Source organism: Pseudophryne corroboree, chromosome 7, assembly GCF_028390025.1.
Source record: "Pseudophryne corroboree isolate aPseCor3 chromosome 7, aPseCor3.hap2, whole genome shotgun sequence".
In the NCBI taxonomy this organism is placed as follows: domain Eukaryota; kingdom Metazoa; phylum Chordata; class Amphibia; order Anura; family Myobatrachidae; genus Pseudophryne; species Pseudophryne corroboree.
In genome coordinates, this window is record NC_086450.1 from 318,922,181 (window position 1) to 318,935,428 (window position 13,248).

At 46.6% G+C, this 13,248-nt stretch overlaps 1 long non-coding RNA gene across 1 annotated transcript in view; it reads left to right on the plus strand.

Moving 5' to 3' along the window:
- LOC134945171 (uncharacterized) overlaps positions 1–6,388 on the plus strand; it is a 61,546-nt gene extending 55,158 nt beyond the window's left edge. The window contains exon 3 of the long non-coding RNA XR_010182060.1: positions 5,894–6,388. This is a non-coding gene — a long non-coding RNA (uncharacterized LOC134945171). The remainder of the gene's footprint in view (positions 1–5,893) is intronic.
- The last annotated feature ends 6,860 nt before the right edge of the window (positions 6,389–13,248 follow it).

Below are 13,248 nucleotides of genomic sequence, written 5' to 3' on the forward strand. Positions count from 1 at the left end.
ACATAATGTCCCTTACACATATGCCGCACATTATTAATGCCCTTATACACATAATGACACACATAATGTCACTTACACATATGTTGCACATTATTAATGCCCTTATACACATAATGACACACATAATGCCCCTTACAGATATGCCAAACACTGTTGCACAACCAACTCACCCGCACACAGCCGCTAACACTGTGACCTCTGTCTCTGCTTGGATACAGATGTGTCCTCATAAATCTTGCCTCAATGCGCCATGCAGCAGGAGATGCCTGGCGTGAGTCAGCTGGCAGCTTTGGGTGCCTATTATTTATGAAGATGCGTCTTATTTGCATTGCTATGTGGCTAGAATCCACAAGCAGCTTCTGCTGATTAAAATGATATGCAGCATGCCTATATACCGTGTGCGAATGTGGCTGTATCTGCATACAAAATGCTACACACAGAATATAGGAATGCCACATATCATTTTAATCAGCAAAGCTGCTTGTGCATCCTAACCACATAGAAATGCAAATAAGACGCATTTTCATATGAAATACGCTAGGCATTTGCCTAGTTTGCCTATGCATAGGGCCGACTGCTTGCACGGGGAGGGTTTTCACACTCTATGGGCGGCGGCTATCTGACCTCTGCAAAAACGCAGAGGAGCGATCAGGTCTAAATTAGTCCCTATATTGGCAACCCTATATAAACTAACATTGAAAATAGAGATGAGCAACATTTTATTATTTATCACAGCACTGTTCTTCTCGAAATTCAGTGACATTTCATATATAACAATTCTGTGGAATGGTGAAGCAAAAGTGGAACTTCAGCATTGTAACACCAGAACCTGTCTTGCTGTAAAACTTGATTTTGCAAATTCACTCAGCGTCACTTGAAAATACTGTACAATTACTTCAGTTGTTGTTATTATTTTTTAAATAATTTTACTAGTGGAGCAATAGGAATAATGGAAAAACAATAGCAAGTAATAATACAGTGACAGAATCGGGAATCACACATACAGATATAGCCATTCATCTTTGCTGCGATGTGGTATCAGTAGCGGATCTTGCCACGGGCAAGCAGGACTTTTGCCCGGGGCGCCGCCTTCCGGAGGGCGCCGCACCATGGCAAGATCCGCTGCTGCTGTGGTGCCCCCCCGCTGCCGCGGCCCGCTGTCCGTTGTGAAGGGAAACTAGACGTTACGCGTCTAGTTTCCCTTCGTGGGCTGCCCGCTGTGAAGGGAAACTAGACGCTACGCGTCTAATTTCCCTTCCTGGAGAGGACCTTCACTGTAATGATGTGCGGTGCGCGTTGACGTCATCGCGCACCGCACAGCAAAGGTCCTCTCCACGAAGGGGAACTAGACGCTTAGCGTCTAGTTTACCTTCGTGGAGAGGACCTTTGCTGTGCGGTGCGCGATGACGTCATCGCGCACCGCACATCCTACAACACTACAGGGGGCGTAACAGACCACGCCCCCTTATGAAGCCACGCCCCCTAATGCCGCCCGGGGCGCAAGAAGCCCCGAAACCGGCCCTGTGTGGTATGCTGCAACACGGCTTGCTGTATGGCAGGCCGGTCTGTGACCAATCACAGCCGGCAATCGCTCTATTAATCCCATTAGGAATTAATGGAGCGATAGCCGGCTGTGAATAGTCGCAGCCCGGCATGCCATACAGCAAGCCGTGTTGCAGCATACCGCATCGCAGCAAAGATGAGCATGTCTACAGTACATCTGTACTCATATGATAAATGAAAAGCAATCTCATGACTAACAGTCCCAGTTTATGAATGAACTATAATAGGGCAAAAATAAAGCGTAACAGCGGAGTTAAAGAGAGACCAGGCATGGCAGACCCAGTGAGGATAAAAATACAAATATATATTTTAACCACTTAACTGACAATTTTTTCCCCAAAAACTGCTCTCAAATTGTCAGGTTTTTTTTTTTTTTTATGAGTGAATTAGGTGAAGAACATTAATGTAACCTTATCCCAAATTATTTTAGTAAAAAAAAAAAGTAAAAAATACATTTATTTTTAGTTTAAAAAATAATAGTTCTCAAACATCGGAACATCAATTGGGGAGATCGGTAACATTGGAACATCGGTAACATCATGACCATTGCAACATTACTTTTTACACTCCAGACAGCTGCCAGGTACACGGGGGTTCCCTGTCCCTCTGGTCCCTCGTCTGGTACCTTCTGGTCCCTCTGAGAGCAGCAGCGGAGGGAAGTTTCCCTGGTATCCGTTCACATGGTCGACCATGTTATGGTTGACAGTCATTAGGTCGACCACTATTTGTCGACATTGACATGGTCGACGTGGACACATGGTCGACACATGAAAATGGTCGACACATGAAAGGTCGACACATGAAAAGGTCGACGTGAGTTTTTTAACTTTTTTTTCTTTTGGGGAACTTTTCCATACTTTACGATCCACGTGGACTACGATTGGAACGGTAATCTGTGCCGAGCGAAGCGATAGCGGAGCGAAGGCACCATGCCCGAAGCATGGCGAGCGAACGCGGTGCACTAATTGGTGTTCCCAGTCACTTTACGCAAAAAACGACACAAAAAAAGTAAAAAAACTCACGTCGACCTTTTCATGTGTCGACCTTTCATGTGTCGACCATTTTCATGTGTCGACCATGTGTCCATGTCGACCATGTCAATGTCGACCAATAGTGGTCGACCTAATGACTGTCGACCATAACATGGTCGACCATTCATACCGGAACCAGTTTCCCTTCCCTGTCGCTGCAAACACTATCTTTGTGACTGGTCGCATCCTGTGCGACCAGGTCAGATAAAACACTTACTGGTATGGTCGTATCTGATGTGACCATGCCAGGCAAGTGGTTAAAGGAACATTATGCCATAACAATTGGCGCACCCTCCAATAGTTGTCAAGTCTCGTACCATTGCAGGTCAACCCCAAATGGTCGATATGTAAAAAGTCATCAGGGTCATTAGGTCAACATGTAAAAGGTAGGCAGTTGAAAAGGTGGACAGATACAAAAGGTCGACACATGAAAAGTCGACATGGAAATGTTTGACACAAAAAGAGCAGATACAACTTTTTTTTATGTTATTTTCGCAGTCAAACCACAGGGAACCCCAGTTAGTGTACTGCGTCCCCTTGCATGGCTCGCTTAGTACTATTCCCAATCGTAGTCCACATGTATGGAAAGTGTGAAAAAGTTGCAGAAAACCCGTAAAAGGTTGTGTCAACCATTGTCATGTTGATCATTTCAATCTGTCAACCTTTTGTACCTGTTGATCAAAAGCACTGTAGATCTTGTACATGTTGACCTCTTGACCATGTTGGCCTAATGCTTGTCGACCATTAGTGGTCAACCTATTGATTGTTGACCTTTTTGCTGTTTATTATAGGCCGGATGTATACCCCATTGTGTGGAGTGAAAACAGTCATGCAACTGTTGCTTAATATCGTTAGACAAAGAGTCAATATACCCTTCCCATAACTCCAATTCATGCAGAATACATAAAATAAAGTCATACTGTGGGGGTCGCTTTGAATCCACATGTGCAGAATGCATTTTCTTGCAACTGTGGACACTGGCCCTCATTCCGAGTTGTTCGCTCGGTAATTTTCTTCGCATCGGAGCGATTTTCCATGCGCAATGTTCGCACTGCGACTGCGCCAAGTAAATTTGCTAAGAAGTTTGGTATTTTACTCACGACATTACAAGGTTTTTTCTTCGTTCTGGTGATCGTAATGTGATTGACAGGAAGTGGGTGTTTCTGGGCGGAAACTGGCCGTTTTATGGGAGTGTGTGAAAAAACGCTACCGTTTCTGGGAAAAACGCGGGAGTGGCTGGAGAAACGGGGGAGTGCCTGGGCGAACGCTGGGTGTGTTTGTGACGTCAAACCAGGAACGAAACTGACTGAACTGATCGCAGTGGCAGAGTAATAGGCCCTACACACTGGCCGATTTTTTGAAAGATATGAACGATCTCGTTCATAAATGAACGAGAACTCGTTCATATCTTTCAGTGTGGAGACTCCTGCGATGAACGATGCGCGTCCCCGCGCTCGTTCATCGCTGGTCTCCCGTCGGCTGTGCATGCAGGCCAATATGGACGATCTCGTCCATATTTGCCTGCACTTCAATGCAGCCGCGTGACGGGGGGAGTGAAGAAACTTCACTCCCCCCGTCACTGCCCCCCGCCGCCGGGTCGCTCGTCGGCCGTATCCGCCGTCGGGCAGCTCGGCGGCGGGTCGGCCAGTGAGTAGGGCCCCTGAGTGTCGAGCTACTCAGAAACTGCTTAGAAATTTCTAATCGCAATTTTGAGAATCTTTCGTTCGCAATTTTGCTAAGCTAAGATTCACTCCCAGTAGGCGGCGGCTTAGCGTGTGCAATGCTGCTAAAAGCAGCTTGCGAGCGAACAACTCGGAATGAGGGCCATAATAGGTAGCAATTTCTTGCTGCCGTGCAGTAATTTGCTGGAAAGAGGAGAGATACCCAGAATTGCCCACTCAGCCGATTATGGTAACTGTCAATATTAATAACTAATATTAACTATTAGTATTACTATTGGTATTCTTTTTATTGTAGCAGCGAGAAGGAAAGGGGAAGGGAGGGTCAGGTTGGGTTCTTGGCTGCAATGAGCTTGGAGTACATTAAAAAAAAAGTGCAGACTAGATGGGCCAAGTGGTTCTTATCTGCTGTCAAATTCTATGTTTCTATGAGCTCTCCTTTTTCATTATTCTATTAAGTGATCCTAACCCCAGATAGCTGCTATACACCTCTATTGATTTTAAACTGCAGTGGTGCTTGGTCCCCCCTGTGTAGTTTACTAGTGATCTAACACAGTTTCCCAGTTTAACAACACCAGACTCTGCTGCTGCAATCGCATGTGTTCCATAAGATCTTCCTGCTATAGCTCCTTATTTATAAGGCTGTCGATCTTGGGGCTAGCATTTGATGGAGTCTCCTCACCTCCTTAACACTGCATGTCGATGGATTGTGTGGCACTATTACTATTCATCAGGTTTTTGTGAGAGGCCTATATTCCTGAAATTTTATTGACCTTATATGACACCCTCTGTGTAGCTACTTTGGCACAGAGGGTGTCACCGCTATTTGGGCCTTGACTGACTTTAGGGTCCACCTCCACTGCAGCCAGCTCATGCCATTGGGCCAAATTCTGCTAAAAAGAGACAAATCGTTTGCATTAGGTTGATTCAGCAGTGCGCCATGTCCATCCCAGCCCATTTTGTAGATGGAAGAAAGTGCCTCTGCCTGCCCCATTGGATTGGGGTTTTGTGCATTGTCACTTCCTATACAGAAAGATTGGAGAGTTAGAGGGGGGGAATGTAAGAGGATGTAAGAATCAGAAAGTGAGAGATTTTGGGAGATTTTTCCTGTTTCAGTGACAATCATTTACATGGCAAAATCAACCTGGTTTTGCCATGTCCTAACTGCCGGGATCCCGACAGCCGGCAAACTGACTACCTCCCAACTATAAGTGTTATTTTGGTGAAACCACCTGTTGGAGACATTGGGGTATATTCAAATGCAGTCAAAAGCTGCCGGTCTGTCAGAAAGAGGGCAGTTTTCGACTTTTTAGGTCAGAATGGGTTCCGACCTATTCAATACACCCCAAAATTGTCCGACAAGTCGGAAATCACGTGGATCGGCGGAGTAGGCGCCGATCCGCGTGCTTCTGTCAGAAACTGATTTTAATTTTATATTTATTACTATAAACTCTCACACCAGCTTTACTGTCTGAGTTTTCCCTTTCTTTCCTTGGGGGCTACTATATTTTAATATCATTAATAAACGTTACATTTTAAATACAAACAAAATTGTCTTCTATTCCTTTAAGGAGTGTGCCAACAAAAGGATTTTTCTTTCTTTTTCTCTCTGTATACTAGTTACCAACGAGCAGGAAACCTCTGACAAAGAACAGGAAACCTCTGACAATGAACATGAAATCCTTGGCAATGACCAGGATACCCCTGGCAATGAGTAGGAGACCCCTGGCAATGAGCATGAAACCCCTGGTAACGAGCATGAAACCCCTGGCAACGAGCATGACATGAGACCGCTGGCAATGAGCATGGATCCCAAAGCATGAAACCCCTGATAATGAGCATGAAGCCCCTGACAATGAGCATGAGACCCCTCCTACCAGACTAGGAAAATGTACCCGAGGAGATGGACATACTTTGAGAGAAGGATACAGAAAAGGAAAGTGGTGAGATTTTGAACCAGCACAACCGCAACAAGAGGAAAACCATGCTAACCAAAACTTGTAAACAGTAACAGCAACAGCTGAACCAATCAACAGTACTTAGCCAAGAAACAGTGCAGGAAAAACGAAGTACCGGGCGGGCGTTCAGTATCCCCTATGGACTACGAGAAAAGGATTTACCGGTAGGTAATTAAAATCCTATTTTCTCTTACGTCCTAGAGGATACTGGGAATCCATTTAGTGCCATGGGGAAGTACCAAAGCTCCCAAACTGGGTGGGAGACTGCTGAGGTTCCTGCATAACTGATTGACCAAACTGAAGGTCCTCAGAGGCCAAAGTATCAAACTTGTAAAACTATGCAAACATGTTCCAACCTGACCAAGTAGCTACTCGGCAAAGAGCTGTAAAGCTGAGACACCCTGGGCAGCTGCCCCCAAAAAAAACCACTGACCTAGTAGAGTGGGCCTGTACAGATTTTCAGATTTTGGAACTGGCAAGCCTGCCGTGGAATTAGCATGCTGGATAGTGAGCCTGATCCAGCGTGCAATTGACTGCTTTGAAGCAGGACACTCAATTTTATTGGGATCATTGAGAACGAACAGCGAGTCCGATTTCCTGTGATAAGCTGTCCTCTTTACATACACCTTCAAAGCCCTCACAACTCCCAAGGAGTTTAAGTAGCAGAGTTGTAACCGTAATAACCAAAACCACAATAGGTTGGTTTATGTGAAATGTAGACACCACCTTAGGAAGATATTGCTGACGAGCCCTGAGTTCAGCTATGTCCTCATGCAAAATTAGGTAGGGGCTGTCACTGACCTGGGTTGGAGGTGTTGTGAACTCCGGGGTTCTCCCGATGGTAGGGGAGAGGAACCACAGTTGGGTCGGAAAAAAGGGATGGCTTAATATAGGTCTTCCTCATACAGGACTCTGACAGTAAAGCTTGGTGAAAATATTAAAGAACTTTATTGCAGGAAGAGAGCAACACAATGTCACATGGCAGAGAAGGAACGTATGGGGAAATGTCCAGGCCTATAGGAGAACTTGTAAGTAATGCTAAGGATTCCAGGAAAAAAAGTACTTGTGAGTGTTGGTACAAGATAATAATGACTGAAGAACTTGTAAGTGATGTTTTTAAAGATACCGGTGATTTGAAGAACTGGTGAGCGGTGGTTAAAAACTGTGACGATTTGAAACACTTGTGAGCGGTGGTTAAAGACACTGATGATTTGTAGAACTTGAGAGCGGTGGTTAAAGACACTGATGATTTGTAGAACTTGAGAAAGGTGGTTGAAGACACTGATGATTTGTAGAGCTTGTGAACGGTGGTTAAAGACACTGATGATTTGTAGAGCTTGTGAGCGGTGATTAAAGACACTGATGATTTGTAGAACTTGAGAATGGTGGTTAAAGACACTGGCAACTTGCAAAACTTGGGAGCGGTGGTTAAAGACACTGATGATTTGTAGAACTTGAGAGCAGTGATTAGCCCGCAGCACACGCTGACTCCAAGAAGCACTGGTGACTGGATTGCAGAGAAACACACCAGCCGCAGTATACGCTGAACTGTGCAGCAACTGGCACCTGGAAGTACCGGAGACACTGGGGTACGACTGCAGAGAGATACGTCGGGAACAAGAGCACTGGCATCCACGTCAGGGGAAAAGACGATACTCAGGCGCCGAGGCTCTGCCCGGCGTCTGACTTTAAATCTCGCGCCTCCGCTGGATTGGCGGAACAGTCCGATGACGTCACCTGCTCCCCGCCCACGTGATGCCGGGTGTCATGGCGGCGCCCCTGCCCCGAGGAACCGCCGGGAGCCGCGCCAGCCAGACGACGGAGCCCGTGGACCACCGAAGGCGGAGGCCGCAACACAGACCAACAGGCACGCAGGGGTAAGCGCGGTGAACGCCGCCTATGGAGTGTGACAGTACCCCCTCCTCCAGGAGTGGCCCCCGGACACTTTCCAGGTTTTGTTGGATGTCTGGAATGGAAAATCTGCACCAGTCGGGGAGCCATAACTTCAGTAGCCTTGACCCAGCTCCTCTCCTCGGGGCCAAAACCTTTCCACTCCACTAAATACTGTAGATTTTTGTGAAGATAACGAGAGTCAAGAATAGCTTTGATTTCAAAGTCCGTTCCAGCTTCAGACTCTGCAGAGGTTGGCCTCGGGGACTTTAAATGGAACCGGTTTAAAATAAGGGGGCGAAGGAGAGAAACATGAAAGGAGTTTGGTATCCGGAGGTGGGAAGGCAATCCCAATTTGCAGACAACCGGATTCAGGACTTGTAACACGGGGTAAGGACCAATAAACTTTGGGGAGAACTTCATAGTGGGCACCCTTAACCGGAGGTTGCGGGTGGAGAGCCATACACTGTCACCAACCTTGTGTTGGGGAGCTGCTGTCGCTTCCTATCCGCAAAGAACTTATAGCGGCCGGAGACTCTCTTGAGATTAGCATGAACTCGACTCCAAATTTGACTGAAGTGCCGAAGAGTAGAGGCTGCAGCAGGAACATCCTCCGGAGGACAAATGGGTAATTCAGGAACTTGAGGATGGAACCCATAATTAATGAAAAATGGGGACTCACCAGTCGAAGAGTGGTACAGATGATTATGGGCAAACTCGGCCCATGGCAACAGTTCCACCCAATCATCTTGCGAGGGAGAGAGATAAACACAGTGAAAAGTCTCTAAATCTTGATTGACGCGTTCAGTTTGTCCGTTGGTCTGTGAATGGTAAGCGGATGAAAACTTGAGTTTTATTTGTAAGGCCGTACAGAGAGCTCTCCAGAATCTTGCAGTGAATTGTACCCCCCTGTCAGAGCCGATTTCCTGAGGTAAACCGTGCAGGCGGAAATGTTCTCGGATAAATAACAAAGCCAACTTGGGCGCTGATGGTAACCCGGTCAAAGGTACAAAATGTGCCATCTTAGAGAAACGGTCGATAATTACCCAGATAGTATTGTGACCCTTGGAGAGGGGCAATTCAGTGACAAAGTCCATAGAGATATGGGTCCAAGGCCTCTGAGGAATGGACAGTGGATGCAACAACCCCGCAGGAGGCAAACGAGGAATTTTGTGCTGAGCACACTGAGGACATGAGTTGACATAATCTTGAATATCCTTCTTCATAGTGTCCCACCAGTAAGACCTTCGTAGAAACTCCCACATCTTTTGAACTCCAGGATGACCGGAAAACTTGGAGATATGAGCCCACTGTAACAACCTTGGTCGAAATTTAGCTGGCTGACATTCTCCCAGGAGGAGGACCCAGAGCGGTGGGAGCCACCGACATAGAAACTGGACTGAGAATCAAACCCTTCTCAACGGAATTCTCCTCATCCGAAGCTGTTAAGGAACGGGATAAAGCATCAGCCTTGGTGTTAAAAGTCCCAGCCCGGTACTTAATGACAAACGAAAACCGAGTAAAGAAGAGCGCCCATCTAGCTTGACGGGGATTCAAGCACTGGGCCGTCTTGAGGTACAGCAAATTCTTATGATCAGTGAAAATTGTAATAAGGTGTTTAGCACCTTCCAAAAGATATCTCCATTCCTCCAAGGCAGATTTTATTGCCAAAAGTTCTTTGTCTCCAATGGTGTAATTCTGTTCCGCAGGAGAGAATTTGCGAGAATGGAAACCACATGGATGTAACTTCCCATCTGGAGCGTACTGCGAAAGCACGGCACCTATGCCTACCGTGGAAGCATCAACCTCCAAAAAGAATGGTTTTGAAAAATCTGGTTGCTGAAGTACTGGAGCGGACATAAAGGCTGCCTTTAACTGAGCGAACGCTGCTATAGCTTCGGAGGACCAATGACTTGGGTCAGAACCCTTCTTGGTTAGGACAGTAATAGGTGCCACGATGGTAGAGAATCCCTTTATGAATTTCCGGTAGTAATTTGCAAAGCCCAGAAATCGTTGTACCACTTTCAAAGAAAGAGGCTGAGTCCAGTCCCGGATGGCAGAGAGTTTCTCTGGATCCATACGAAGCTCCGTGCCCGAAATGATGTAACCCAGAAATGGAATAGAAGAAACCTCAAAGGTACATTTGGAAATCTTGCCATAAAGATGATTCTCTCGTAATCGAAGAAGTACCTCTTTGACCTGTATTCTGTGCTCTGTGAGATTTTTTAGAAAATATCAGAATGTCATCCAAATATACCATGACACTTAGGTATAGCATATCCCGAAAGACTTCGTTAATGAATCCCTGGAAGACGGCAGGAGCGTTGCTGAGGCCAAACGGCATTACCAGGTACTCGTAATGCCCGTCCCTGGTATTGAAGGCCGTCTTCCATTCGTCTCCCTGTCGGATACGTATCAAATTATAAGCTCCCCTTAAATCAAGTTTGGTGAAAACTCGGGCTCCGCGAACTCTATCAAAGAGCTCCATAATGAGCGGCAAAGGATACTTATTCTTAATGGTGACATCATTTAGACCACGATAGTCAATACATGGTCTTAGCCCTCCGTCCTTCTTCTTCACAAAAAAGAAACCCGCCCCCGCCGGGGAGGTAGAGGGGCGGATGAATCCTTTCTGCAGATTAGACTTGATATAGTCCGACATAGCTTGGGTCTCGGGTAATGATAAGGGATAAGTGCGACCCCGAGGTGGCATTTTCCCCGGAATGAGCTCAATGGGACAGTCCCAGGGTCTATGCGGTGGTAGCAGATCGGCCGCTTGCTCCGAGAACACGTCAGAAAACTCCCGATAGGCCTCCGGAATGAGCCCTTCATCTGACTTGGAAGATACACGGAGTGGATAGACAAGGGTGAGACAATTTGAATGACAAAAAGGACTCCAAGTTGTTATTTGTGTCGAACTCCAGTCGACTTGAGGGTTGTGAAGTTTAAGCCAAGGAAGGCCAAGAACCAGATCGTGGGGCATCTCCCGAATCACTAGGAACTCCAGATGTTCTTGATGCAGAGCTCCCACTTGCAGTTTGATTGGTACTGTACAACTTGAAATCAGACCGTTAGAAATTTGGGTACCATTGATAGCAGTCAACGTAATAGGTCGTTCGACCGACCGTAGCTGAAAACCCAGATTCTGAGCATAGGAAAGGGAAATAAAATTTCCTGCAGCCCCTGAGTCCAGCAGAGCCTTAACGGGTTTGGCTATTGACTCAGAGAACAGAGACACGGAGAGTAAACAGTCCACTGACGGAGAAGGTTTAGAAGAAACCCCTAGCTCGACTCCTCCGGAACAAGCTAGGACTGCCCGTTTCCCGGACGAGACTTGCAAAACTTGAGAAAATGACCCGCGGCTCCACAGTAGAGGCAGAGTCTACCCTCACGACGACGCTGACGTTCTTCTGGGGACAACCGAGATCGATTAATCTGCATGGGTTCATCAGGACTTGGAATAACCGTTTTCTTAGACGGAAAAGATCGGACCCTTGATCGATCTGACCGACTACGTTCGCCACCTCGTTCCTGCATGCGAAGATCCACCTTTACACAGAGCGAGATCAACTGTTCTAAAGAATCCGGCAAATCTCTAGTGACCAACTCGTCCTTTAGACGATCGGAGAGCCCGTTCCAAAAGGCAGCCCGAAGGGCATCATTGTTCCAACACAGTTCTGAGGCTATGGTCTGAAAATTAATCACATACTGTCCCACTGAATGAGAGCCTTGTTGGACACGAAGCAAGTCTGCAGAGGCAGCGGTAGTCCTGCCTGGCTCATCAAAGATCCTCCGGAATGACGCAATGAAATTGGTGCAACTAGAAACCAATGGATCAGATCGCTCCCATAACGGAGACACCCAATCCAACGCTGAACCCTCGAGCAAAGAAATAATGTATGCCACCTTGGACCGATCAGTAGGGAAGTTATGTGAAAGAAGTTCAAAGTGTACCTCGCACTGATTGAGAAAACCACGGCAATTCTTAGGATTCCCATTATAGCGAGAAGGAGTAGGGAGCTGAAGGCGTGACCTGGATCCAGAGGAGGATGGAACATTACTAGAAACAACCACTGGAGCAGGCACTGGAGCTGGGGCCGGTACTACTGAAGCCAGAGAAGTCTGAATTTGATCCAGCCGGCCAGACAATTCCTGGAGATAATGCATCACCTGGCCCTGTGCTGCTTCCTGACTTTGTATTCGAGAAATCAAGTCCTGGATGGTACTTGCCTCTGGGCTCCGATCCCCCGGTTCCATGGCGCCTGAGTATACTGTCACTGACCTAGGTTGGAGGTGTTGTGAACTCGGGGGTTCTCCCGATGGTAGGGGAGAGGAACCACAGTTGGGTCGGAACAGGGATGGCTTAATATAGGTCTTCCTCATACAGGACTCTGACAGTAAAGCTTGGTGAAAATATTAAAGAACTTTATTGCAGGAAGAGAGCAACACAGTGTCACATGGCAGAGAAGGAACGTATGGGGAAATGTCCAGGCCTATAGGAGAACTTGTAAGCAATGCTAAGGATTCCAGGAAAAAAAGTACTTGTGAGTGTTGGTACAAGATAATAATGACTGAAGAACTTGTAAGTGATGTTTTTAAAGATACCGGTGATTTGAAGAACTGGTGAGCGGTGGTTAAAAACTCTGACGATTTGAAACACTTGTGAGCGGTGGTTAAAGACACTGATGATTTGTAGAACTTGAGAACGGTGGTTAAAGACACTGATGATTTGTAGAACTTGAGAACGGTGGTTGAAGACACTGATGATTTGTAGAGCTTGTGAACGGTGGTTAAAGACACTGATGATTTGTATGACTTAAGAGCGGTGATTAAAGACACTGATGATTTGTAGAGCTTGAGAGCGGTGGTTAAAGACACTGGCAACTTGCAAAACTCGGGAGCGGTGGTTAAAGACACTGGTGATTTGTATGACTTGAGAGCGGTGATTAAAGACACTGATGATTTGTAGAACTTGAGAGCGGTGATTAGCCCGCAGCACACGCTGACTCCAAGAAGCACTGGTGACTGGATTGCAGAGAAACACACCAGCCGCAGTATACGCTGAACTGTGCAGCAACTGGCACCTGGAAGTGCCGGAGACACTGGGGTACGACTGCAGAGAGATAC